Source organism: Sinohyriopsis cumingii, chromosome 3 (assembly GCF_028554795.1).
Source record: "Sinohyriopsis cumingii isolate HCF-2022 chromosome 3, ASM2855479v2, whole genome shotgun sequence".
Taxonomy (NCBI): Eukaryota; Metazoa; Mollusca; class Bivalvia; order Unionida; family Unionidae; genus Sinohyriopsis; species Sinohyriopsis cumingii.
Window position 1 is genome coordinate 36,971,119 of NC_142963.1, and position 26,294 is coordinate 36,997,412.

The 26,294-nt window shown below is 37.8% G+C and overlaps 1 protein-coding gene and 1 long non-coding RNA gene across 3 annotated transcripts in view; both read left to right on the forward strand.

The window, feature by feature from the left end:
• Positions 1-26,294, forward strand: part of LOC149802698 (short transient receptor potential channel 7-like) — a 202,520-nt gene that overhangs the window by 142,795 nt on the left and 33,431 nt on the right. The gene's annotated exons all lie outside the window — the stretch shown is intronic.
• Positions 880-23,752, forward strand: LOC149802699 (uncharacterized). The gene is made up of 5 exons (XR_016419930.1): positions 880-2,263; positions 2,777-2,898; positions 13,600-13,714; positions 23,083-23,189; positions 23,642-23,752. It is a non-coding gene; the product is annotated as an uncharacterized LOC149802699 (long non-coding RNA).

Consider the following 26,294-nt stretch of genomic DNA (forward strand, 5'->3'; position numbering starts at 1 on the left):
GCACTGCATGGTTGACCATTATAGAATAATGTGGTCTCATAAAAACGTTTGGATCTTTCAATAAAGCATAATCAGATAAACTAAATAAAGGAGGCCTAACGCAACCCAGGAAAAACACATAGAGAATAAAGAAGCGTGAACCTTGGATCGAGCGTAACCTACCTATCAACATCTTTAAAGACTATTATGAGGAACGACACATATTATCACTCGAATAATAAAATAGGAAATTATTTTTTTTAAACAAAATCTAAATAGTACACCATTCCATCGTCAAAATTAGAAAACCATAAAACAAATTAAAAGATACAATATAACATCATAAAGGAAGAAATACAACTGGGAAAGATATTTGATCTATACTTGCTGTCTCAAACATAAAGAAAATATAGCATACACACAATATAACACCATTACATATAGCAAACACTGAGACCTAGGCGACATATAGCAAAGGTTACAAAACATTTCAAGGGAATGAACTTCGAGCAAGGTGAGGGAAACCAGACTCGGACGAACAACCCTTTAGATAACACTATGGAAACATAAATACCCCATCAAAAATTCTAAAAACTAAATTTTTTATATAAAATTTTGTTTTAATAAAACGTAGAACACATCTGAGGGGGAAATACACAAATATAAAATACTTTTTATTTTTTGGGGGAAATGGGGGCATCTGTCCGTTGCCCCCCCCCCACTCCCCAAAAAGTGTGTGTGTGTGTGTGTGTGTGTGTGTGTGTTATTATACCCATTACATTACTTGCAAAATATATATGGTGCTGACATTTTCGGCAAGAGGGAGACCTACCGATATTCTGCATATAATTATTTTAATGTTTTTCAGAGCGAGAGTATTGGGGCCTGATCTGTTCAATATATTTCTCAACTGATACAGCAGGTATAATCAGAGGCGTAGCTGGGGGGGGGGAAGGGGAGTACATATGTCCCCGGGCGCCAAGGTACAGGGGCGCCAAAATGAGGCTTACAACGTTACATTATAATAAGTAAACAAGGGTAATATTCAAAAATGTGATTAAACGGGGAGGGGGCTGGGGCGCCAATTTTATAGTTCGTCCCCGGGCGCAAAATATCATAGCTACGCCTCTGGGTATAATAGAGACCCCCCCCCCCCCCGAGTTTGCCACAGAGCGCTCGTGTAATATACGGTTTAATACAAAATACATGATTGTGGGCAGGAATATACAAAATTTGGTCGATATACATGATCGTTGGTACCTATTCAAACGAGGGCCATGAAATACATTAGCAAATTCCTACAGTATTTTAAGGCAGGCGATTACGAATTATTTAAACCACGTTTTTCATCTGTCACAGATTTTATAATCATTTTGAAGTGGCTGCTTTATCTCGAGGAAAACGAGCGGTAAGTGTTATACAAAACAAAATCTTAATAGCAATTTGATCACTTTTGCGTCATTTGACAGTAAGAATAGTAATAAATAGAGGATAATTTCTTTTCCTACGTTAGGCCTAATACCTGATATGTTTTTTAGTGTAGTACACACACAAAAAACAACCCCAAAACAACACTAACAACATTTTAAAAAACCCACAAAAACGAGTGCCGTGCCGAAGCCACGGGCTAAAATGCTTTATTATCATTTTTTTTTATTTATAGCATCAATCACAAATTGAAATATATACAGTATTAGCGTTGGAAAAGAAAGTTTTCTTTTTGTTATATTTTTTTTTCTCACCCTAGCGAAACACTTTCTGCAAATGACCTTAATAAAGAAAAATAATAAATTAACCTAAACCACTTTGAATGTCGACCGTATCTTTTATTTACACGGCATCATGCGCGGAAGAAAATACCAACTGAACCGGGATTTCAGACAGCAGATGAATTGAAGTTGATTCATTGAACATCATTAGCAATTGTACAATCAAACAGATGCAACAATGAAAAGTGGAACTATGAAAAATCGAGAATGTTAGATTTGCGAAGGATTTATTCCGAATCATTGTCTGCTAATAGAGAATTCATGTCAGTTGCTGTGTCGGCGATGCCCACACAGCGCGCCGACCAAATGTGAAGTTGCGTTTTGCTGACAGACATAACACTGTGCCATAATTTATCTGATGGCATGTAAAGAAGCTGCTTAAATTATAGTATTTAAAAGTTTGTTCATTTTGTAAGAGCTCAAGAAATTAATTCTGGTTTGAAAGACAAGATGACGGTAAAACTCAGAAGACGTAGCTGTACAGTACCGTTGGTGTTGGAGACGTCATAATAAAGGTAACTGCGTTAACTTCGCTTTTTGTTTGGTAATTTGTTGGATATTATCTTTTGCTGATCTTCTTTGAGCTTGGAGTAAATTTTACATTCTGAACATTTTTATTTGCACTTGTCTGCTTAATATGTATTGCTGGGATATCATATAGAATATGAAGTCAGTATAATGGTACTATATTACATATTTGAATGATAAAAGACTGGTAAATGATATAATGATAAACTACAAAATAAATAATTTGCCCAATATCCCAAATATGTTAATTAAAACAAACATTGAATGTAAATTCAGATATAATGAGCAGTTGTAAGAAGTAAGAAATAACATTTTATCCATTGAACCTGTTATGTGTTATCATCATCAGTTTTAAAATAAACACATGGAGACAAGTTTGCTTAAATTCTAAAATTAACACACACACACACACACACACACACACACACACATGGTATTTTAATCTAATACAGAAATGGTGACATTGATATATGCAGACCAATAGTTTTTTTCTTCTACAGATATAAATTAAAAAGCCTAATTCTGAGAGTTTCACCTACAACATTCATGATGGGAAAGGGCCACTAATTAAGAGCTGACATATGTGGAAGAAAAATACCATCCATGTTGAAAAGGGCTAGAGGTAATGTGAGAAAACATAATTTATCAATCTTATTTAACATTATTGTTGATATTTTATCTCAACTGGTCAAAAGGCTAAGTGGGTTTATGTAATGGTCCAGAGTGTGTTATTTATTTCACATCCCCTTCTGTCTTTCAACAGTAAGAAATTAGCTACTTTGGAGTCCATAGTTCTGATCAATTTGTTTATATAAAACTTGGTTTTGGGCTTAAATCAACATCTTGGATAAATCTAATAATGAGCAAAATCCAAGTATATACATGTGATCATGTATAAGATTAGTTGAGTTTTTTAACCAGCCTAAAAGCCATACTTCCACAATATAGGCTAAAATCATTAAGTTGTCCTTGAAGTTTGATGAGTGTTAACCATTAATAATAATAAGGTGATCTTTCATCTGAGTATGTTACCACCGCATGCAATATTTATACATGTAGTGCAGTTTTTACTAAACGTAGAATACATGCTTATATAAATGAGATCTAGATTGAAGAAGTGAAGATGCATACAAATACATGAGGTTATAACCACTACTGCTGATTCAAGTTTGATCATGCTTGGCCATTGGGCTTATAGAGTCAAGTTTCACAATGATGCTTATTATGAGTGTGATAAAGGTATGGTAGTGAAGTGACCTTGCATCTGATTGGCAGAGTTTCTTATGATTTGCACAACAGTGTTTATGATCCAATTTAGATCTGACTTGTTTAATTATTTGCTTGTATGTCTGAGGCTATAAGCAAAATCTATGCATATAATGTGGTGGTTCTACATCTCACTAGCCATTCTTGCTACTGCTCTTAAAACTATTTCTCATTAATTTCATCAGACTTGGTGAATAGATTTATCTCATCAAGATATAGCAAAAGAGCAATTTTGTAAAAAAAATATTCATTGATATTAAACTCAAATTCTGCATCTGATTGGTTGACCTTGCAAATACTATAAGGGCTCTATTTCTGACAAAAAGATTATTTTGATCTAATGTAGCAGAAATGCTTATATGATCAAAACATTGAACATATTTGATGACAAATAAGAAATAGTTTTTCATGCAAATTTGATAAACATTGATAAATCGGTTCATATCATTAAAAGCTTGGAAGAGTTTGATTACATGCGAGACCATCACATATTAATCATTCTTTATTTAGAGAATTATTTTTGTCAGGATTTAGTAAAATATGTAAAATCAATATGGACTGGTTTTGTTATGTACAGCAACACTAGTTGTTTACTGAGTACTGAGGGAATTGGAGTAAGGCAAGGGTACATTGCAGTAGGTAACCTGGTTGACTTGATAACAGGATTTTAACACAAACATTTTTATCAGGAGTCTAGCATACTAACCATTGATTCACTGCAGATCCTGCCCCCATTAGTTACCTTTTAATACATAAAGCATTTGGGTTTTTTATGTCACAAATCCCATAGGGATTAAAATTAACATCATGGGTCTCACTGGATAGTTTCGTATTTTGACATCCCTCTAATTTTTAAGGTAGAAGGCATGAACCTAATTATCACAAGCCTAGCATTTATAAATTTACACATAAGCTAAATCTATAATGTGGTTCAGATTTACTTTGAGTTAGGCATGGAAATAGGTTGGCTTGTTGGTGACTGCCTGTCACAGTTAGATGAGCATTGGAGATCATATGCGTAACTTAGTCTGCAAATGAGCTGCCGACTTTTATTTGTGTCTGCTACAGAGGTAAATATAAAAAAATCTTGATGGTAGAGGGGTGATGAAAAGTATGCTAATTTGTTATAGTACTAGTGAACTTTATTCATGCATAAGGCACATACTGATTCTTTTAGTTGCCTTGTCACAGAAAAATATTGAAAATAGCTATTTCTAGTAAAAAATGAATGTAAAATGTACCTGCATCCTTTGACCCTACCAGAACCAAACTAAAAGCTCAAATTTGTGCAGCTGCTTTTGCTCATCACAAACATAATTGGGAGTATAACTGCTAACCCTACCCTCTAGCACACATTTCATTCATTCATTGGATTAAAGTCACCTGCACCTTTCGGTATGTGCGACTGTTTAGTTTGTACACGTTTGTGTACTTTTTGAATTTAGCGATTAACTTATACAATGCCCCCAAGCAAGCAAGCCGAAGCCCAGGTGCCCCAAAAGGTCCCGCCCAGGCTCTCGTCGCTGCAACCTTCTCTATCGTTGTACTCCGTTGGTGGTCTGTTTCTGCATCCTGCATCTCCTTCCTCTCTCATTTCAGGCAGTAACCGAAGCACACCAGCAGCAGTATTATGAAATTTTCGTTGCAATCAATGCCCAGTTCCCTATATTTATTGGGCTATTCCTGTACTATCTTGCCAAACATGTGATTGTCACATACGCTTCAGATATTCCTGAGTTGTGAATTTTCCTATCTTTTGTAAGGTCTATTAAATTTTGTGTACTTTGCGTACTTGAATTTTCCGAAAATTTTTTCACATCTAGTAGGCTTTTAGTAGCCCTTTATTTTGTTTTGGAGATCTCAATTTGGTTAAGTATTTCGTACGTGTGGCTTTAAACCAATCAGTGTGTTTCAGGGCCAGTAAGTTGTTGGTCAAAAGAGGGCTTTCGTGGGTCAGAATGAAAGCCCTATGTGGTAAAATTTGTTTGTAAAAAAGAAAAAAAAAAGAAAAGAAAAGAAAAAAAAGGTGGGTAGGGAGTGTGTATGCTATATTTGTGTGATGGCTATAGACATTTTTGTTCGTTTTTCTGCTTTTCCCACATATCCCGACAACACACATTCACACTCACTTTCTCATTCACACTTATAAGTAGATGTGGGGGTGGTGGCCTTATTTCTTTTGTTTAATTTCGGGAAGGCAATTCTTTTCATACTGGGGGGTGGGGGTGGTTTGATTATTTGAGGCATACTCTTTTCATTGTTTCTGCCTTCATTCCCCAAGGTCTGCAAGTGTCCTGTTCTTTCTTCTTTTACTGCCTTAGGACGTTTAACTTCATTCTGTGCCTTTTCCTGCTCTTCTTTATTTCAGCTCTTTCTGCCTTATCCCGTGTCCGTTTCTGTTTTGGTCTTCTCGTCCTTTTGATACTGCCATGTTCGCCGTGAGATGTTTTCTTCGAGGGAGGTGGTTTGATTGCCTTTGTTTCCCTTCGCTTTGACCACTTGGCTATTTACCTGTTATTTTTGTTTAGCTTAGCTATTTGTGATTTATTTTAATGTATATTTTTTTTATTTTTATTTTTTTATATTTTTTTTATTTTTTTTTGATCCTACTAGCATGCCGTTATAATTCCGAAACAGTGATTTTGTAATATTTTGTCCTTATCTGGTTTTTATTGTTCGGGTTATGATCGGCTGTGCCAGTCTGTGAACCCACGATACTGAGCCGGCCGTCACAATTCCCAAACAGTGATTTGTAATATTTTGACTGGTCTTTGATTTACTTTTTAATATTTTTTTTTTTTTTTTTTTTTTCCTTTTTTTCTTTTTTTTTTTTATTTTTGAACCTACGGGGCCTAGCATGCCATTATAATTCCAAAACAGTGATTTTGTAATATTCGTCCTTATCTGGTTTTTATTGTTCGGGTTATGAGCGGCGGTGTCAGTCTGTGAACCCACTAGCCCGAGCCGGCCGTCACAATTCCCAAACAGTGATTTGTAATATTTTGATTGGTTTTTTTCTTTTTTGGTTCGATCTTTTAGGTTTATTGGTTTTAATTTCTTTACATGGTCTCTCTTTATACCCAACCCTTCATTCGGTTTAGATTTGTCCCCTTTTGCCTATTTTGTTAATGAATGTCATGATGTTATTATAGGTCATTCCTATGTTATTGTTTTTTGCCACAAGTAACTCCGGGTATGTCCACCGTTCTCCTATTTGTTCCTGTTGAGATTTTAGTTCGGCCCTTTCCTGGTTGTATTTGGGGCATATATTTATTAAGTGTGTGATTGTTTCTGGAGTTGGGCAGTAGGGGCAGTTTTCGGTTGGTCCCCTTTTTATGTGTTTCCCTGCGCATCCTGCCAATAGTGTTTTACCTGTTCTTATTCTATTTATTATTGTTATATCGTATGGATTTTTGAAGGTCGGACTTTCGACTTTTCTACTTACTTTTTTCATCATCGTGTGTATTAGACTGTTTGCATCCGATTTTTCCCATAGCTCTTGCCACATGTCATTGATCTTGTCCCATGTTATTGATTTCAGTGACGCTGTATGCTATATTTTGGGCTTTTGGTTCGTTTGTGGCGTTTTTTGCTTCTGCATCTGCTTTGTCATTGCCTGGGATTATGGATGTGAGAGGGTATCCATACGAATTCAACGTGTTTGTTGTTTTTTTCAATCTCTTTAAGTAGCGATCTTGCATGATTAATCATATTAGGTCTGCTCTTGGATTGGTCTGTTGCTAACGATTGTAGTACACTGTAAGAGTCGCTTAGAATGACTGCCTTAGTTGTGGGGTATGTTTTGACGTATGTTAATGCCATTAGTATTGCCATGAATTCTACCGTGTATATAGCGCATTGGTCTGGGAGTCTTTTTCCAACGGCGACATCTAATTTTGGGATCACTATCCCTGCTGCAGTTTTATTTGGATTTTTGGTTTTTGATCCATCTGCGAAGATTTGCGTGTATGTCTCGTATTTGTTGTCAATGTACGTTAGTATTGATGCTCTTAGTCCTATCGGGTCATTTTGTTTTTGTCCTAGTTTACGTAAGCTAAGATCTATTTGTGGTGTGGGACAGGTCCACGGGGGGTCTGGGTAGTACCTTATTTTTTCTGGGTTGATATTTGCGATTTGAAATTTCCTTTTTAATTCTATAATTATTTTCCCACTAGGTATTTTTTTATTTTTTCCTTTTGTATCGAATGGTTTGTCGCATGCTAAGAGGGCTTGTAGCGTGAGGTGGTTGGGTTGGTGTATTGATATTCGAGTCGAGTATCGCAGCATCAATTCCTTCCGCCTTAGGTCTAGCGGGGGTTCTCCTACTATTATTAAGATATCTTGTGTGGGGGTACCATTTAGGACGCCGGTGCATACCCTTAGCGCTTTTGATTGGACTGTGTCTAGTTTCTTTAGTAACGTGGCGTTCGCCGCTCCATATACCTGGCAACCGTAGTCCAATTTTGCTCTTATAAGTGCTCTATATAGGGTAACGAGTGTTTTTTGATCAACTCCCCAATTCACCCCTCTGAGGTTTCTGTGGAGGTTGATGTCTCGTTTGCACTTCGTTACGAGTTCTTGGATATGAGCTGCCCACGTGAGTTCGTGGTCGAATACCATACCTAGGAGTGTCGCTTGTTTTTCGAATTTGATGGGTACCCCCTTTAGGGTTAAGTTTGGAGTGGGTGGGGGGTGGCCACCTCCCGGATTGAAAACTATGCCTACTGTTTTTAGAGGTGACAATTTAAATCCCCATTTATCTGTCCAATTTCCTATATCGTTTAGTCCTTTTTGTAAGTGCTTGGTCGTTTCTCTGCTGGCCGGGTTGCCAGTTTTCCATACGGCGCTGTCATCGGCGAATTGGGATAAGTCAAGGTGGTTGGGTTTTACCGCTGTTTCCAGGTCGTTTATCATTATATTAAATAAAGTTGGGCTGATTACGCTTCATTGTGGCGTGCCATTTTCCAGTTTGTATCGTTCGGAGTAGTCTTGTCCTAGTCTGACTTGTATCTTTCTATCGGTTAGGAAGTTAGCAATAAATTTGTATATATTGCCAGTTATTCCGTATGGTTTAAGTTTACTTATCAGTCCCTTAGTCCACATTAGATCATATGCTTTTTCCATGTCTAAGAAGATGGCTGTAACATATCTGGATTTTTAAAATTTTTCTCTAGATGCTAATTTGACAGCGGTTTCTAGTCTCATGAGTTGGTCTATTGTGCTTCGGTAGTTGCGAAACCCGCTCTGTGTATTAGCTAGTAGTCCTTTGCTTTCTAAATGGTATTTCAGCCTGTTGTTTACCATAGTTTCCATTATTTTACATATATTGTCTGTTAGTGATATGGGCCTGTATGATTTTATATCGCTTGAGGGTTTTCCAGGCTTAAGAATTGGGACCACTACTGCCTTTTTCCATCTTATAGGTATGGTACCGGTTTCCCATATTTTATTAATGAGGTTAAGTGCAATTGTGACAAGTTTTTTGGGTAGGTTCTTGTACATTTCATACCCCAAAGTATCCTCCCCGGGGGATGTGGTCTTTTTGCCGGCAAGGGCCTTTCTCCATTCGGCTTCTGTAAACGGAAGGTTTAGTGGGCCGTCATTATTTCCTGCTTCCTTTATGTTGTCAGAGTTGCTTTCCTCAAATTGCCTTTTATGATTTTTAAACTTATCCTCTAAGTTGGTATTGCTACACATGTTGGCGAAATAGTTTGCGAATAATTCTGCCTTATGTTTGTTGTTTTGTCCAGGTATGTTGGGGGTTATTGATTTAGTTTTGCCTCTCATTTTTTTAATTCTTTGCCACACCTCCTTCGATTTTGTGTTAATATCTAGTTTTGAGCAGAATTCTGTCCATGAGTTTTGTTTAGCTATCATAATAGTTTGTTTGGCAGTATTTTCCTTTTCCTTGTAGTAGTTAAAGTCCCTATTATTTTTAGTTCTTTTGAATTTGTTTAGAGCTCTTTTTTTCTCTTCAATTGCTATTTTACATTCATTATTCCACCAGGGCACCGTGGGTTTGGGTGCTACTCCTTTAGTTTTAGGAATTGTTTCTTGGGCCATTGTGTTAATGGTTTCTATTAATTTGTCATTAAAGGTGTCAATGTCCCGGTGATATATGGTTTCTGGGTCGATTGAGTCACCTATCTGTTTGAACCTAATCCAGTTGGCCTGTTCGTATTTCCATCTTGGTGTGAAGGACGCTTTATTTTGAGGTATTCTAATTTGTATTTCTATATTTATAAGGTAATGGTCACTTCCCATAGGGTCGCTTTCATCAACTTGCCAATCAGAAATGCCTGTTAATCTTGGTGTGCATAGAGATAGGTCTATTGCTGATGTGTGGCCTGTTCTGTCATCTATCCGGGTGTGCATTCCGTTGTTTAGAAAAACTAAGTTGCATTTTTGTGCCCATTTTTCTACAATTTTTCCTTTAATGTCCGTCTTTTGACTCCCCCATAGTTCATTGTGCGCATTGAAGTCCCCGCATATTACCACCCATTCTCCACAGTCTTTAATCATTTTGATTGTTTCGTCTGCACTTAAATTGCGCTGCTCATTTGTTTCATAGAGGTTAACGATTAGTACCTGCTTAGTTTGAGCGGTTATTTTGACTATCTGTATTTCAAAGTCATTGGGCGGTCTACTATCTGTTAATTTATGCATTTCTGATGTAATTCCATCTCTAACAAAGGTTGCTAACCCCCCTCCTCTTGCTGTGGGGGATCGATGCTTTAGGTATTTGGTGTTGTAGACTATGATGTTTGGGATACGTGAGGTATCATTTAGGTGGGTTTCCTGTATGCATATAACATCTGGTTTTCTTTCCTGTTCAAGTATTTTGTTATTTAGTTGGTCAGCGTGGGCCCTAAGGCCGCGTGCATTCCATTGCCATATTTTGATTTCTGCTCTGGAATCCATCTCTAGTGCAAAAAGTCTTAATAGTTTGTTTAATTTACTGTTGTTTTCGTTTTATGCGTGTTTCCTACCAGTGAGGGTGCTACCTATTTATTTTGTTTTTGGTATCCTGATTTTTGTTTTGGCCTGCTTATAGTTTACCCCATGGGAGATCATATATTCGACTATTAGGGCTTCTCTAAGAGCCCTGGGGCATTCTGCGTGGTTTGGTTTGTGGTTAGCACTACAGTTAGTGCAGTGCTGATTGGTGGCGCTACATGTTTTCCGGTCTGGGTGGTGAAGACCACATTGATTGCACCGGAATAGGTTTCCGCAATTCTTAGAGTAATGCCCCCAATTTTTGCAGTTGCCACAGAACCGTGGTTTGTTTTTGAAAGCAAAAATTTTTTTAGCCTCGAGTTTTTCGGCTATTTTGATAGTTTCTGGGGTGGCGCCCTTAAAAAAGAGTACCACTGCAGTGCTATCCTTTCCCCTTCTTGTTTTTAGGCAGATTGCTTTCTCTACTTCCTGTCCTTTACTCCTTATGTAGTCTACTATTTCATTGGTTTTATTTTGAGTTGATACGTATATGACTCCTTTGTTGTGTGTTTTTGGGGGGTTTGGGTCTATGTGTTGTTTTGTTCTGTTGTGTCTAGTGACCTGAACATTTATTTGGCCTATTCTTTCAATTTCCATATATTTGGCAATCTGTTGTTCAGTGGTGCATTTGATTATCAGCAAGTCGTCTCTAGTGCTTTTAAGCGTGAATTCTCCTTGGTGATGTTTGTTCAATTGCCATGCTATGGTTTTAAAGGCTAACTTCGTTATTTTGGAATTTACTCCCTTGACGAAGAGAGTCAGTTCAGCGGGGTGTTTCTTGTTTTGGATATTTTGCAGACTGGTCTTTTTTCCCCTGGTGTTTGTCTCTTTAGCTGACTTTGTTTCGTTGTCCATAACCGGCTTGCTGGGTCTTGTATTCTGACAGTTAGTGTGTTCCTTATTCTTTCTAACTGGTATTTGGGATTTGGTTTTCCTATTATTCTTACCTTTTGTTGAGTCGTGTGTGACTGCTTTATTTGTGGTAGGGTGAGGGCGTTCTGTTTCATCTAGTAGGTTCTCAGTTTGAGTCCCCTGGCTGCTAGTGTTTTTAACCAGCGTGGTCTGGGTTGTTTTTGTGCTTGTTGAGTATTGTTCCTCAGTTTGGGTACTCATGTCGGATGTAGTTTTGCGGTTACTCGGTAGATTGTCCACATTCTCGTTTACGCTTGGTGACAGGTAGAGTCTACTCATCGAGTCAGTTGGGGTCGAGTTGAAAATTGGCGTTAAGAACTGTATCTGTCGTTTTTCTCTTAGGGGGGATGAGACTGCTTCGGAGTAAGTTTGCCTTAGTTTATCTGCCTTTAGGTTGACCAGGCAGCTGAGATAACTATTTGATGATGTGACATTAATTTTGTTGTTATCCATCTTGAGTTTCTTTATTTGATGTAAGGTATATATGACGGGATATTTCTTTAGTTTTAATCCTGGGTTTGTTTTGATTTCTTGCAATTTATTTGAGTTTAATTCTAGCTTAAAGCTATTTGTCTTAACTATACTTTATTCTACTTAGTACTATGAAAAAGCAACAGCTGTAAGGGGATATGCAAATAGCTTTTATTCTGATTTGTGTAATTAATTATTATATTACTATTATCCAATTTAAACTTATTGAAAATTATTTTCTAGCCAAATGGTCAAAGTAAAAGGTTTTACTTACCCCGATCCAATTTTCTTTTTAAGATCTTTAGAGTTTTTAAATACAGCCTTCTAATTATACAAGTTTCATTACATTGGTCAATAATTAGTCACATGTGATGACACTTGTAACTAATCAAACCACAGCAACTGAGAGCAGACTAAGCACTGATATTTATATGGTACAGTGGCAATATACAGTCTGTCTGCCGCAACACATGAAACAAACTGGACAAATCTGAAAGCCTTGAATTTGACTTTATTTATCTGTATGGTAGAACAGAACCTGAGTTGAAAAGCTTTTAAAGAAAGACCTTGATATCAAACCTAATAATAACTGCAGGAGTTATATTATGGATAATTAACCATTCTCTCAGTTTCAAACTGGGCATTCCATCCCATGGGGTTCTAAATGTAAACCAAGTGTAACTGATATCCTAATGAACTGTAAAGACCATAGCAGCACAACAGCAGGGGACCAGGTATGTCCAGATCCAGAAATACAGACCAGTTTCAAACTGATGATGAACCACATAAAAATTACACATCTGCTAGAACTTATGTTATGAAGATAACTTAAATTGCATTATTATTAATCCTCCTCCTCACATTCATCATAATTGAGATGCATCATATATGTTTTATTGTAAAATAGTTTATGCAACATAATTCAGTGAAGACCTTTGCTGCCAATTTACCAGTGAACCATTTGTTTCAATGAACATATTTTATGTTGTAACAAGGAGCATCATTTAAACATTATGATACACTTATCATGCCTGTATATGAAATCTTAATACTAACACTTATACTTGCAATACTACTACTAATAAAAACACCTGCATTGATAATTTGATTATGTTCAATTGGACTTGTATCTAAATGATCACCAGCTGTATGAAAAGACATATTTTAATATATAGATATTGGATGGAATACTAGTTATCACAATTGAATAGTCATATGATAAATGATATATTATTTTAAACAATTTATATTTGCAGTGAAACATACTTTTACATTATTTTCACTTAGATTTCATTTATAGAGCAGTATACTCTGCATTCATTAAATTACTGAAATGGTTATAATACAACAACAAATACTGCAACTTCCAGAATCACAAAAATCAAAAGATATAAACAAAAACTTCCCTACATGTATCAACAGTTGTCACTTAATAGACAGAACTCTGAAGATTTAGAATAGGATGTTAACAAATTAGGTATTCAAGTTAAAAAGAAAAAAATACCAAGTAAGCTTACTACCAAAAAATCAAACAATAACAGTGAATTTTAGTACATTCCCAGGAAACAGAATATATGATTTTTCTTAACTTGATCTGATACATCTTAAATCTATAGAAAATGATTCATATTGTATGACTAAAATATTATGTAAACAAAAATTCCATCACTTTTTTCAGATGCAACATGCATACCCCAACCCATCCTTCTTGATCATAAAGTATACCAGCATTCCACTATAAGATGGGGAGCTGTAGTGGCTCAGTGGTTAGCTTTCTGGACCTGTGAAATAAGGTAGGTTCAAATTCTACCATCAGACCAACCTGGGTTAGCTACCATGGTGTGTCCTTGGGCAAGGCACTATACTTAAAGTGCCTTGGCACTAAATAACTTACTTGTGTTGGTTTACCATAAAAGGCCAAACCAAACACAAAAAAACAACAACTTTAAAATATGAGTTTTGTCAATACTAAGTAATTGAAAATCATACTGAAGAAATGTTTTTGTTAATACAGATTAATGGATCTAAAAAATCTCTTTCTTCTGCAGGAGTTTAAAATGTTAAATTAAAAAGGTCATGGTACACATTGCTTTGTTCGTACACATCAGGCTCCGTAACCCATATCCAACTAAAAATTTTAGTAGAGTCTGAATAAAACATATTTTAATCTGGATGATAATATTCTTTCTCCATTCATATATTACACCACCAAGATTGATCCAAATAAGATTACATTTTACTATAACACTGAGGATGAGTATGCCTCTTAACAACTTACAAATGTGGAGAGAATGGAGTTAAACTGAACTTTGATTTCTTTTCAACCATAGCACAAGATGATCATTTATTATGAAAAAACCTGAATAAAGTTGGAGTTCATAACCATGACAGTCTTGATACAATATAAATTCAATATATTATTGTTGTCTTGAGGTATAGTTCTGTATATTACAATCTCACACAAGATCAGGGTATATTTTAGTACCATACAGTTAATTCGGGATTGTATTAATACCTATTCTGGTGAATGAACATTAAATAAGATTTACTATTTTGGAACCAGTTGCAATAAAGTTTACTAAACAAGAGAAAATATGACTTTACTATAATATCTAAAATGTAAAATCTGCAAACAGAATACTTGCTTGACTTTACACTTCAACTATATCATAATATTTATTTGAAATGAATTTATACAAATGGCATTAAATTGGGTTTCAGGCTGGTAATGACAATGGTAGTAGTGAATAGGGACGGTCTAGGGACTAGGGAACTTCCATGTTAAAAAGGGTATATCCACTCTGGGGACTATGTAATTTAACATGGGAGAAAAACAAAAAATATCCATTCTAGGGACAAGGGGAATTTAACATGGGAGAAAGAAAAAAAACTATTCACTCTAGGGACAAGGGAAATTGAACATGGGGAATAAATCGTGGGACTGTCTTGGGACTAGGGGAAATGGAACAGGGTCGGGACCCTATTTTAATAAGGTCCCGACCTGATGGGTCTATGAAAATGGAACAGGCGAAAATTGAAACAGGGAGGGGTCTCTATTTTTTTATTATTTTTTTAAACAAAAAAATAAAAAAAGGGGTAGGCAATTGAAAGTCAAGATCTTTTCGAGAGATAGGAATGGCCCTGAAAAGGGCCTTTGGTTTTATGTTAATATACATAAAGGGCATCTGTGACATCTTCTTCTTGACCTTAGGCTGTGCCTGACTGCAGGACCATAGATTAAGACTCTTTTGAGGCATCCTTGATGCCCCACATAAGATTCTTCGCATCCACAGGCTGGTGTCTGTCCTGTGGATAACTGTCCAGTTGGATCGGACATACATTGATATGTCCGTCCGGAACATCATTGAAGACACAAGCGTTGAAGATTGTACATCGGTCCACATGTTGGGGTGCTGAGTAACAGGTGAAGGAATGCAGTGAACTGTACTTATTTATAGGGGGAGGAAGGATTGAAACGGATTGAGTTTGTTGACCAATCCAAACACGCGTTACAAAATTCAGTCAGCCCACGTCCAATCCGAAGAGAGCAGTCTGTGACGTCACATAGTCTATATAGATTCGCTAGCGCCTGTGCGTAGTCAATCTAAGCGACAGTTTTTCAACATGACGGAAACTCAGAAAACGATCAGTTTGGGTGCACTGATGGTGGAGACTACCCAAGGGAACCCAGACTTACTTTCAGAAGAGGTGAATTGGGATTTTGTGGATTTTTTTACCTTGCAAGAATTTGTTCCTGAACCTTCGTCACCTTCTCCTTCATTACCGCACATGGAAAATTTTAGACAGAGACAGAAAGAAGAATTGGAGAAATTTATACAACAGCAAAAGGAAGCGGAACAAGCTTTTCTCCTACAGCAACAGCAGCAAGAAGAAGAGGTAAGAAAAAAACAAGAAGAAGAAGACGCAGCAGCAAAGAAACAAGGGTGTCAAAATCAAACGGTCACGGTACTGTTAGACATTTTAGTTAAGAAGTCTGAAACAGATGTATCAGACTTCTTTATTACGGCCGAAGAGAATACGACCTTCCCAAGCTAAACACTCCAACCCTGTGACTACGCCTACTGCACCATCCTTAGTGATTTCAACGAAATCATCATCAACAGTACGCAGTCCAGAAGTAGGCCTTGGCCATGGCAAAGGCTTAAGACAGTTAAAGTTGATTGTTTAAACTCACCCCTTACACCAAAAAAGGCCCTTTTCAGGGCCATCCACGTCTCTCGAAAAGAGATAGGCTTTCAATTGCCAATAACTAAAAAAAACCATTTTACCCAATAGTACCTGTCTGTGTATGAGTGTGCGTGAGTGTAGGTTCTTATTTTAAAATCAAAACCCAAAGACACTTACCTTTTATAATTAATTTATTCTTTTATAAATATTTACAATTCACAATTCACAACAGAGCACTTTAAAAAGTTCATAGACTTATTCTGTCTCATTGTTCACTCTCTGTTTTTTTAATATCTTCACCGTCATAGTCTTTTCCTCCTCTTCCTCCTCACTTTCTTCCCTTCTTTTCTTCTCCTGTTTCTTTTTCTTCACCTGTCTGTTTTCTTCCTCTTCTTCTTCCTCTTCCTCTGAAGAATCCCTCTCTTCTTCTGACTCCTCTTGTTTCTTTTTTGGGCAGTCTGGTGACCAATGTCCTTTTTCTTGACAATAATAACAGGTATCTTGACTTTTGTCTCTTCTAACCCCTTTTTTTTCTTTTTTGACGGTCTGGACACTCTGAAGACCAATGCCCTTTCTTCTGACAGATATAGCAAGTATCTTGACTTTTATCTTGAAAGGAAGGAGAGTAGTCCCTCGGCTGGTCTGAAGAGAATTTTCTAATGACCCCTCGCAAAGCTCTGATGAAACGTTCGATCTTGGTAGTCTCTTCCATTGTTGTGCTCAGTTTGAGAGTGAAATGAATAGTGAAAGGACAAGACACATACCCTTTATATACGCTGGTCTGCTATGACTATAAATTAATCCATGGTGTTTAAACTTTAGTCATTTGACTTTTTGCTATCGAGATGAAATGATCCAATTCATTTGAGAAGAAAGAAGAAGAAAGTAAGAGGCAGAAACGTGATCTATCGCCTCATACTAGGGCTGAAGTCTTGGTACAAATTCATGCCAGTGATTTTGAAGAGGACATGAGTGAACCAGAATCCAAACCCTCTAAACAAAGTTTACCACCCTTAGTCAACCCTGAAAAGTACTATGACATTCGAGAGACGGAAAAGCGTCCCTCTAGAAAATTTAGAACTACGGCTTACAAATACACAGTGAAGTTTAAAGATTTCAAGTCTGAAGTACTGTTAGAGAAAGCAAAAGAGTTCATCACCGACATGTGGGATTCTTTGCTCACCACACTCAAGCGACAATGTCAACCCAAAGAAGATGATCGCTTGAGACTTTCCATACAACATGACGGCTTGAAATCCCCTGTTTGGATCGAGTTTAGCAGCCCTGCAGAATTGACCACTTCCAAAGTCATGGACAAGATTCAACACGTGCAACAATCTAATGACCAGTTTGACATCACCGATGGAAAAGCCACACTGGACATGACCCACGTCTCTCCTCCTCAAGGGACCGGACAATGCAGAAAGACCTTATTGGTCAACAACCTTCGCATTACCAAAACAAGTCTTGTCCAAATTAACAATTTTCAAGACCACATGTGTTTAGCCCGAGCCATCGTGGTGGGATGAACCTATGCCGACAAGAACGACACGGTAGAATGGAAAAGAGCCTGGGAGAACATTCGAAAATCGAACCAAGCCAAACAACGAAATGAAGCAGAACTTCTGTTACAACAAGCATGCCTGTCCAAAGACACATCCTGTGGCATTCCTGAGATGCAAAAATTGCAAGATGCCCTAGCTCCACGATACACCTTGAAAGTGCACCCTCAAGAAGTGCGCGGGTCTCTGTTGTTTCGAGGGAAAGACTTTAAGGATGGAAAATACATTCACCTCTATCATCACGATGACCATTTCGATACCATTACCACTATCACTGGATTCCTGGGATACAAATATTACTGTGAGAAATGTGACTTATGATGGTTATAATAATCGAGAGCAACACAAACATTGTGGATCGAAATGCTCAGGATGTTTGGCCTCTCAACCCTGTCTGAGCGAAGGGCAAGAACCAGTGCATTGTCCTGCTTGTCTGCGCACATTTGTCAGCCCTGCCTGTTACCAACAACATCTGAAGATGCAAGGTTCACAGAAGAAATGTGCTTGTCAACTCCTGAGATTGTGCCCAATGTGTGGACAAGGTCTATGTATCAACAGTACCAAGGCACACGTATGTTCAGGAAAGAAAAAATGTCACATTTTCACTGCATTGTGGACTTGGAACACCAATGCTACATACAAAAATACCAATCCCAACCAGAGAAAGAGGATGGTCACAAGAAGAAGAAAGGCAATTTCATCTTTTTCGATTTCGAATGCATGCAAGAGACCAGTATTCACATTCCTAATTTCTGCGTGGCTCATCGAGCGTGCGAGAAGTGATTCAAGAACCTATCTTGAGTTATTGCCCTCACTGCAGTAAGATTCCTGGAGGGCGTGAAAAAATCTTTCAAGGACCGAACACACTAGCCGATTTCACACAATGGGTCTTAGACCCCATCGACAAGACGTGGAGCCAAGAGGACATCGAACATTATTATGGAGATTGTCATTGTCATGCCACGGTGATGGCTCACAATTTCTCCGGATACGATGGACAGTTTCTTTTGAGATGTTATACGGAACGTGGCATCGAGCGTCCTAAAATCACTTTGAACAGAGCCAAAATCATTTTCATGCAAGTGGGACAAGTGCAGTTTAAAGATTCGATGAGCTACTTAGCCATGCCTTTGAGTCGAATGCCTAAAATGTTTGGAATGACAGAAATGGCTAAAGGGTACTTTCCACACTTTTTCAATACAGAAGCCAATCAACACGCCGTTCTACCCCATTTGCCTCAGGCTCACTATTACGACCCTGACAACATGCGTACCGAACGAGAAACTTTCTATGCTTGGTACCAGGCTCACGCCTCCGACCCTTTCGACTTTCAGGAAGAAATGCTAAAGTATCGTCGTTCCGACATGGACATTTTACGGCGATGCTGTGGAAAATTTTGAGAACTGTTCATGGAACATGGAGGGGTTGATCATTTAAAAGAGGCTTGCACCATTGCCAAAGCGTGTTCCTTAGTCTACCGACAACGATTCATGCTTGAAAACACTGTGGCTGTCATCAGTCCTCAAACGACCAACTATGTCAAACGTCAATACTCGATCAAAGCCCCATGCTGGTTGCATTACTTGTGCGACAAGGAAGACAAATGGATTCAGCATGCCCGCAATGGACAGGACGAAAGATCATCGGAATGCATTCGGTCAATGGCTGGGACTTAGAAAACCCCAAGATCATGTACGAGTTTAACGGTTGCTTATTTCACGGATGTCCCGTCTGTTACCCTGACCGCGGCACTAAAAATCAGTTCTTACAACGAACCATGGAAGACTTGTACCAGGCCATTTATCAGCCACGCCTAAAGTTAGAACAGGAAGGATACCAAGTGGTGGAAATGTGGGAACACAAATACAATCACCGTTTGAACACCGATCCTGAGTTTAAACGCCTCATGGAAAGTTACCAGTTCATGGACCCCCTGAACCCAAGTAATAGTTTGTACGGAGGAAGGACCAATGCCACCTGTTTGCTGTACCAAGCTGACGAAGAGAAAGGAGAAGAAATCAAATACTTGGACGTGTGTTCACTGTATCCCTACGTGTGCAAATATTGTTGCTTTCCTGCAGGGCACCCACAATTGTTCACCGAACACATCGACCTAAAAAACATTCGACAATACGAAGGCTTGATCAAGTGCAAAGTTTTGCCTCCCACGAACCTATACCATCCCGTCTTACCTCGCCATTGCCAAGGCAAACTTATGTTTCCTTTGTGCCGTACTTGTGCTGAAACGTGCAACCAAGATCAACCTTGTCATCACACCCAGGAAGAATGGGCCTTGACGGGGACATGGGTCAGCGTAGAATTGTTCAAAGCTCTGAACATGGGATACCAACTGTTAGAAGTGTACGAAATTTGCCACTTTCCCAAGACACAATAATTCCACAAGGGTGACCCCACGCAGAAAGGCATTTTCGCAGACTACGTGGATGCCTTTTTGAAACTGAGCAAGAAGCCAGTGGCTATCTGTCCTGGTGTCACACTCCCGAAGACCAAAAGACATTCAGAGAGAAATTCTGGGCACAAGAAGGCATTACTTTAGATCACATTGAGAAAAACGAAGGCAGGCGATCGTTTGCCAAAGTGATGTTAAATTGCTTGTGGGGTAAAATGGCACAATGACCGTGTTTACCCAAGACGGAGTATTTGACCGAACCTTCCCGCTACTTTCAGATGATTCACGACAAAGCCAAATTCATGAAACACGTGGACGTCGTTCGTGAGGATTTGATCTTGGTGAATTACGAAGAAGATCTGAACTTTGTAGAAGATGACCCCTTTGGAAATGTCATCATTGCAGCTTACATGACAGCTCATGCTCGCTTAAAATTGTACGAAGCTTTAGAACTGTTAGGGGAACGTGTCTTGTACTTTGACATGGACAGTTGCATTTATATCGATCACCCGAGTCAACAGCACCCTGACATCGAAGGAGACCGTTTAGGAGCCTGGACAGACAAGCACCCCGATGACAAGATTCTAAGTTTCGTTAGTGGTGGTCCCAAAAATTACGGCTACGAATACTGGGCCAAACAAGGAGAAGTGCACACGAAGTGTAAAGTGAAAGGACTTACTCTGAATTATCGTACCAGTCGAGTGGTCAACTTTGGCATATTGAAAGAAGCCTTGCAGTCTAGAGAAAGTGACCACCTATCAACCCAACAAGATTGTACGTTTACCCACACACCACATCGTCAGTCGACCCTTGGAAAAAGTCTATCAAATCGTGTAGCAGAAGCGAGTGCGGCTTCCCACCCACTTTACTTTGCCGTATGGACATGTCGGTATAAAACATTGGTTGTAAGAGGATAGCCACCCACCAGAAGGATGACTTCGCCGCAGCAAGAATCGAGTGAGAAATCCAGTGAGAACTCCAAGTTCAAACCCTACCATTTTCCAGTCTTCTTACCTGACTATTGTGATTGTGCCCGTCGATTGGACACGTTTCAAAAATGGCCTACGGATAGGGAAGGATTACCTTCTTCGTATGTTTTAGCTAGAACAGGATTTGTCTACTTCGGACCTGAGTCAGGATTGGGATACGAAGTACAGTGTTTCGCTTGCGGACTGAAGTTACGAATGGATCTATGTATCTACAAAGATTCAGCTATTCTGGAACATACTCGATGGTCTCCGCACTGCCCTTACCTTTCAATGGCCTTTCCACCCATTAAACTACGGTACAATTATGACGGTACCTTAGAGACGGTACCTTCCAAAACTAGACGTAAACACATTGCATCCTATTTCATTGTTGTTTCTTTTCCACATAATAGCTTATTTTTTATAAAATGTTAAACTTTACTAATCTTTTTTCAAGATCACTTTAGTTTGCAAAAATATATCTTGTCATTTATTGGCATTCTACATTGAATTTTGTAAACTAGCTATAAACCTGACCTAATTACTCAACTTAACTGCTGACAGAAACAGTCTACAGTAAATGTATTTCATTTCTATAGCTCGATGGATAAACATTACATCTTTTAAAGCTGTGCACAGAATAGGCCGACATATCACGAGTCAGGAAAACATGGGGGTGGTATCCCCTGTGTCCAAAATTAATATCATTTTGAATAGAATATTCTAGTGACAATTGCCTCTTTTCAAATGGTAAGCATTGCTTTTTTTTATTTTTATCAATCTGTCAAATTCGGTATGCATTTTGCTTTAATATTTGAGATGGAAACCTTAGGTGCATAGAAATGTCAGACAGCATTGTACATCATGGATGGTGTCCAACATACTTTTATGATCATAAAACAAAATCCCATTTTTTAGTTATGGCCACTGATTTAAAAAATATTCATCCAACCTAAATATAATAATAATAATAATGAGGACTTTGTATAGCGCCTAATCTTTAGAAGCTCTAAGCGCTTTGCAACATTAGACAACATAAAAACATACACAATGATATGATTACAAAAACAAACACCATGAAATTAGAAAACATAAAAAACATGCTGAGAATATTTAAGGTAGTTAACATTATTAAGTCATTAAGTTTGTTTTTGTAGTCAGAATAAGTAGTTTTGAGAGCACTCTTGAATGGGATCACTGCGTCTTTGTGTCTAAGTTCAGTGGGCAATTCATTCCATGTTGCTGGGCCCTGGTATGCAAAAGAATGCTGTCCATGTGACTTTGTTTTCATAGTGAGAATAATGAGTATATGATTGTCGGAAGAGGAGTGTAAGTATCTTGCTTGTGTGTACACATAGGTGAGGTCGGATAGGTATGTTGGACTAGAGTCTGTCAGTGAAACGTAGCACAGAGAACTAATGTTGTGTTTGATTCTGGATCGAATGGATAGCCAGTGTTGGGTACAGAGCAGCGGGGAGGTGTGCTCTGATTGTGGTACTCTAAGTATGATCCAAGCAGCTATGTTTTGAACTTTTTGAAGTCTCTGCAGTAGATATTAAGATGAACCAGACAGAATTGAGTTACCATAGTCCAGTCTTGAAAGCAGTAATGAACACACAAGTGTTTTAGTGGCATCAACTGAAAGATATCTGAGAATGGAGCTGATGCGTCTCAGCTCAAGATACGCAGCCTTGCATATGTTCATGACATGTTGGTGCAATGTGAGAGTACTGTCCAGAGTAACACCTAGGTTTTGTACTGATTGTGTGAATTTAATGTTGGTGTTGCTGATATTTATTGTGTGAGGTAAAGGATGTGAATGAGAAAGTCTTTGATAAGTAAGTATGGCTTGATTTAAATTGTGTTTTTCATGTGACTTGCCAGAGATTTTTAAATGAATTGATAAAGTAACTTGAGACACATTTCAAAGTACATGTTTTAAAAATATTCCATTGATTATTGCTGGCATTTAGAAAAATGCAATGCATCCTTTGTTGTGAAACTTATTTTAAAACATTGTATTACTCATGCAGAAGCCTGCTTGAAAACTAATGGCAAAGCAAAGGCAAATGGAATGGAAGAGACCATATCAGAGACCCTCAAATATGCACCCAACCAACGCAGAATGATAAAAAACAAGGTAATCCAAATGACTCTTATTTCATCAATATTGGATTCAGTTTCGTCTTTTAAAGCATAGTATTTGCAAAGCGGATGCATTTCTAAACTAATAACAAAATCAGCTTATCCTATTGCCCAGGACTATCAGAGCTAGAGTCCAGCTAACTACAATATGCATATATCTTGTCTGATCGGACAAGTGCCTCCATTTGGAATTTTTATTCACATGAAATATTTGGATGAAATAAATTCATCTTTGTGCAAATTGATTGCACCATCCACTTGCCAGAAATGACAAGTAAGTGCAAAGTTATCTTGTATCATGGCTTAACGATAGTAAGGGAAGCACAAGTGCAGTGAAGAAAATTTCATACATTTTTATAATGCTGATTAACATGACTTCTGCATATGTAACTAGTGCTGAGATGATATGACTTTATTTAAGCATTACAATTTTGTTTTAATTTGCAGGTGCCTGAGCAGAAGAAGTAATAGATAAACTTTACAGTGGAGTTGGAGACTGATTCTGATTCATAATCTTAATTAAATCTAGAAAATAAACATTAAAGTCATATTAAAATATCTGTTGTATTGTTTCCTTCTTTCATTTTTCTCTTAAAAACAAATGTCTGAACCTTTAGTCTGTAAATTCAGTGGATTCCTTATCAGCCCATCTACTTTTACTTTACACCATGCTACTTTAAAAAAAAAATGAATTATCCCCATTGGGGTAGGTCCCCCCAACCCCCCACCCTACTTTGTCAACTTACCTGCCACATTTAAATCTAATGGAAGGCCCTGCTGTAAAGCCTGTTAGTAAAACTACCCAACAAGAGGATTTCATACATTTGCAACTCCTAGATGGATGGTAATGTTTTCATTTTTGTAATGTAGATTTGGATATTCTTGCCACCAGTATGGAATATGTGTTTCAGAAACACAAGCAGCTTTCATCAGATTTGCATATAGGTTTTATATGTTGTGAGTATGTTGTAGGAAGTTTTTTTAAATAACATCATATGAGATGATGCCAGTGGAAATGGCAGAAAAGTGTCTGTATTGTTCACCAACTACACCTTGTTCTTACAAAATGTGGCTGTTACACATTCCCATGATGATGTCACTGAAAGCCATCAGTGAGGAATGCCCCAACAAGCATAATACAAATTGCTTCCATTGTAATTGTTACAATTCCATTCTGACCACTCCGGTGTCCTAGTGGTTAGAGCGTCCGCCTCAGAAGCGGGAGGTCATGGGTTCAAACCCCAGCCAAGTCATACCAAAGACTTACAAAAATGGTATTAACAGCTACCTCGCTAGACACTCAGCATTAAGAGGTTAGTGTTAGGACTGATCGGCCTGGTGTCAGGATAATGTGACTGGGTGCAACATCATACTACATGTTTGCAGCATGATGCCCCAGTGCTATACATCACTATAAACTGCCACACTGCAGACATCGTAGCAATATGACTGAAAAATTATTCAAGCTACGTTAAAAATCCAATCACACACACACAATTCCATTCTACGATCCAGAACCAACACTAATTCCGTACTACAGTTCTTGCATTTCAATCCAATTTTGCTTTTGAAATGTAGTGCCACTCAATTCATAATGAACCCATTCATTTCAAACACTCGCAAATACTTATTATTCCTGTCTACAACTGAAAAATATCTATATAAAAAAACGTGTAACTGTGTTTTATGCAAGGGCATGGAGATGCACAAAAACTTGCACCTGAAGCTTGAATAAAACCCCGACTGTGGATAAGACTTTACCCATCGATTACCCCAGCTTGGGGATAAATTCCGACCGTGGCGATTTATTATATATCCTATGACTGCTCCAGCTTGAGGGCAAAATCCAAGCACATCCCTAAAAAGATAACAAGTATAGCGGCTCTTTACCTTCTGTAAATGCCACTTGAGCTTCCTGATGCTGTTGTATCTGCCATTTGACAGAATCACGAATGTGGATATATTTCTTAATTGCCTCTAGTTGTTGAGCTAGTTTAGCTGTATGAAATTCCTTTGTGCAGACTCACTCATTATTAATATTACAACAGTGATTTAATTACACATCACCTGTCAGCACACCGATGATAAGTCAGTTATTTTATAACACACCAACAAGCTTGCCCCTTGCACCCCCCCCCCCCTTTTTTTTTTATTTGGGCACCTGTGGACATGAATCTGCAAGGCTCAAATTGTCATTTTTAATATAAGATCTCAACATTTTTAAGGCCTTAATTTTAAAGACATCCTTAAAACCCCCAAAAGGTTATCAACTGGATCACCAGCCTTCGTTTAGAGTAACAGCAAGTATATATATATATTTAGGTCTAAGGAAACACAATAAAAATGTTTGATTTAACAATGACATATTTGCCTCAGGTCTGTGATCCTGAAGTGAATATTAACTGTCCATTTATTTTCTTGGCTTTTCTTTACTAGGAAATTGATTATAGAGATTTCTGCAATGGTGAAGGCAATGTAAAAATTGGTTACTATAACATACTTTTTACGCCATGTTTGAAAAAATAAATCCAATGGAAAGGTTATAGTTTGAAAATCTTCATTAAATTAAGTTAATATAGGGGAAAAAACTTTAAGAGTTCATAAATATTTTTCAGTGCTGAATAAAGATATAACATAACACTTTCTGCTGTGATTTTAATAGTTTCTGAGAGCATGAAAAATTTCTAGAACTATAATGTATAAATGTTTTCAAAAGATTATATTAATATGAGGGAAAAATCTGTTATGAAATAAACTGACAAGATCTTGTATGAATTCATGTTATCTTTAAATATGATATTTGTGTGAAAATATCTGGAAGAAAAAACAAGATGGTGCCACTCACACATACAATGTGGTTGCCACAGTAGCCATATTAAGAAACTTTTTATCGCTACTTCTGAATGGATAATTGTGTCAGCGTGTCAACATGTGTACAAAATACTTATGTTGATGTCTAGCAGGTCCTGAATGAGAATTATGGTGCTGTACAGACATCCTATAAGGCCACCAATGTGGCCATCCTGAAAATCTTGGTATAACTACTTCTCCTGAATGAATCGTCATATCAGTGAAAGACTTCTTATGTCTAGTTGGACGT